Below are 3216 nucleotides of genomic sequence, written 5' to 3' on the forward strand. Positions count from 1 at the left end.
AGGAACTGGAAAGCACCAGGTGTTACTCAGAAGAGGACAGATACAATCCTGGGGATAGACATCCGGTTCTCATTGCCATCCCATCCTGTCCCTTCAGGAGCGAGTGGAGAGGTGCCACTTTCCCTTCCACATCTAGACCAGAAGCACAAGACAGCAGCATGGCCAGCCACAAAGGGCTGGCTTCCTCCCATGGGCTTTGTTAAAGTCAGGCCTACGTGGCCTTGCTTGCTCCCCAGGGGACCCCTGGAAAGCATACACTGTTCTCAAACTCTGGTGCAGGGAGACTAAGTCAGAGAGAGTGGGTTGGGTGGGGGGCAGAGGTTCAGTTCCTCTGCAGTGGGTCTCAGCCTAGGGATCTCCCTGGGAGCTTAGAAACACCAGTGCCTGGGGCGCACCCCCAGGGATGCTGATTTAATTAATTTGAGGGTGCACTCTAGGCATTGGTGTTTTTAAAAACTGTACAGGTGTTGTCACCATGTCCCCGAGGTTCTCACCTAGGCCGCATAGCTCTGTGAGGACTTTTCAGAATGAATAACCCCATGAGGCACCTTCGTTATTCACAGCGGTGCGTCTTTGCCGTGGTAGCCATCCAGGACCTTGTCAGGGTACAACACACCCACAAGGGAGAGCCGCTGTAGGGCAGCGTGAGAATGGGGTGTGGAATCATTTTAGAAGCAAGCAGGAGGGCCACCAGGTGACAAGTCTGCATAGAGCGTGACAAAGTAATTGGGAAGAGGGATCCGAAGGCCCTGGAGCAGCTGCTGGAGAGTGTTCTCACTGTGCGCCTGGCACCCAAGCCCGGTGAGGGTGCCCAGTGTTTGTGCGAGTTCTGCTTGGCCTGGCCTCTCTTCTCTGCCAGACATAAGCTGCCAGCTCAAGAACCACCTCCTTCCCTCAAATCAATTCTGCAAACATTTATAGAACATCGTTTCTCTGATGGGCAACAAACTGGGAACTAGAGTGCACACACACAATAGAAGGCTGTTGTTGTTTATACAGGCTCTTCTTAGAAGCTGGGCTTGAGCAAGTTACTTGCCTCTCGGTATTTTAGTTTCATAACCTGTAAAATGCGATAATAATACGGTTTACCTTTAAGAGTTGCTGCAAAGTCTGAGTTAATAGGTCAAAACACTGAGAAGGATGCCTGGCACACATTAAGTACCTAATAAACATTAACCAATATTATGATTAATATTCTTATTAACATGTAATATATAATGTAATGTTACACTGTGTAACATTACATTACATATTATATTATAATGTGTATTAAATGTAATATTATGATATAATATTACTACCACTACCATAGCTATCATAGTGAATAAGACAGATACAGTCTTTGATCTTATGGAACTTACAGGCTAATGGGGAAAACAAGCAGTTACAATACAGTGGTGTTAATATGCCTAGTAGTAGAGGTGGTGTGGGGATATTCAGGCGGGTCCCCATACCAGGCTTGAGGGGTCACTGGAGATTTCCTAAGGGAAATGATGGCTTAGCTGAGACCTGAAACATGATTAAGAAGTTTTCAGAAATGGGAGGAATTGTGGGGAGGGAAGACATTCCAGAAGAGACTAGCAATGTGAAGCCAGGAGGTGAGAGAAGCGCCCAGTTAACTTGGTAGCACCTAGTTAAGCAGGAGAGATGGACATAAAACAGATACTTTATTCTTTTTAATTGAACTTATTGGGGTGACATTGGTTAATAAACTTGTGTAGGTTTCAGGTGTACAATTCTGTATGTACCATCTGTCCATCGTATTGTGTGTTCACAACCCTGAGTCAGTCTCCTTGATTATTTTTATTTAATATAATGAAAGACTAGAGAGGAGGGGCCCCAACCCGAGCTGTGGCCAAGCAGGAAGGACCAATGGGAAAGGCTGGATGAAGCGCGCAGAGCGACCTGGGCAGGAGCCACGCAGGAATACTTCCTCTTCCCAGGAATGCCCGCCTGCCTTTCTCCCCAGGTTCCTTTAGCGTAACGACATCCCTCCCCAAGTCAGAAACTTGAGTGTGGTCCCCAATGCCACTTTTTCTCTCACCCCTCACATTCAACCCATGGCCAAGTCCCCCAGCATTGCCACCTCCACTTCTGTTACTTCTACTTGCCCTCAGTGAGGACTTTATCATTTGTCAAGGATTAATTTCAACAACTATGTCTATCTATCTCAGTCTGCCCTGGTCAAATTCACTTTTCACTGCCAGGGTGATCTCCTGAACAGGTGAATCCAGCCACGTCTCTGGGGCGAAACTGTTTCCACAGCACTTTGCTCTTCCTGCATTTCTACCCACCCACAGAGCCACCAGGAGCTAAGCATGAGTGTGTGTAAAATACCTTCAGTGCCTCTGGGGAAATGTAGCAGTGCTATTTTATTATTTATTTATGTGTTTTTTATTTTTAATTTTTGTTGAATATAATTGACACACCACACTGTGTAAGTTTAAGGTGTACAGTGTGTTGATTTTGTGCATTTATATACTGCAGTGTGATGAACACCAGGCTTTAGCTCCATCTCTGTCATTCATACAACTGTCATTTCCTTTTCCTGGTGAGAACATGTACAATCTAGTAAGAATGTACATGTTCTGACATGTACATTCTAAATCTATTTTAAATCTGTTTTTACCACTAGAGGTAAGGCAGTATCTTTTCCGGTCTGTAATTTTACTAAACCTGCACTATTCTTTTTCTTGAATAACCTGAATTAAGATGGGGTGCTGTACCTAGACTTTTTAGCTGTAGGGATTTAAAAAAGAATCACTGTTACTTCTCCATTTCATCTTTCCGGGGCGAGCGCCATACAAATGCCAAAGTGTCGGCTTGAGAGAAGGAAGGTCATTCAGTGACAGTCTTCCCTATGCACTGACCTCTTAGCCCGAATAATTGTAAGGTTTCAGCTCTCCTCCCTTCCTTGTCCTTCTCCAAGGTAGTTCTTTTCTAGTTTTACTTTTTAACAAACTATAGAAATGATCCCTGAAAGTATAGTTTTCTAGTTTTACTTTTTAAAGAGTCAGGTTTATTGGGGAATAGTTTACATAAAATAATATTGACCCCTTTAAAGTGTATAATTCAGTGAGTTTTGTTGATTGTGTACAGTCACTTTACTGCTGCCTTAATCAAGTATAAAACATTGTTATTGACGCCAAAATCCCATCACACTTCTTTGCAGCCATTCTCCTCACCCACCCCCATTTCCTGGCTCCAGATCTGTTC

The 3216-nt window shown here is 44.3% G+C and overlaps 1 pseudogene; it reads right to left on the reverse strand.

The window, feature by feature from the left end:
* Positions 1-2868: 2868 nt before the first annotated feature.
* LOC123813580 lies at positions 2869-2992 on the reverse strand (annotated as a pseudogene).
* Positions 2993-3216: the final 224 nt, after the last annotated feature.

This window comes from Phyllostomus hastatus, unplaced genomic scaffold (assembly GCF_019186645.2).
Source record: "Phyllostomus hastatus isolate PE091 unplaced genomic scaffold, TTU_PhHast_1.1 phas_contig_152, whole genome shotgun sequence".
NCBI classification, from domain to species: Eukaryota; Metazoa; Chordata; class Mammalia; order Chiroptera; family Phyllostomidae; genus Phyllostomus; species Phyllostomus hastatus.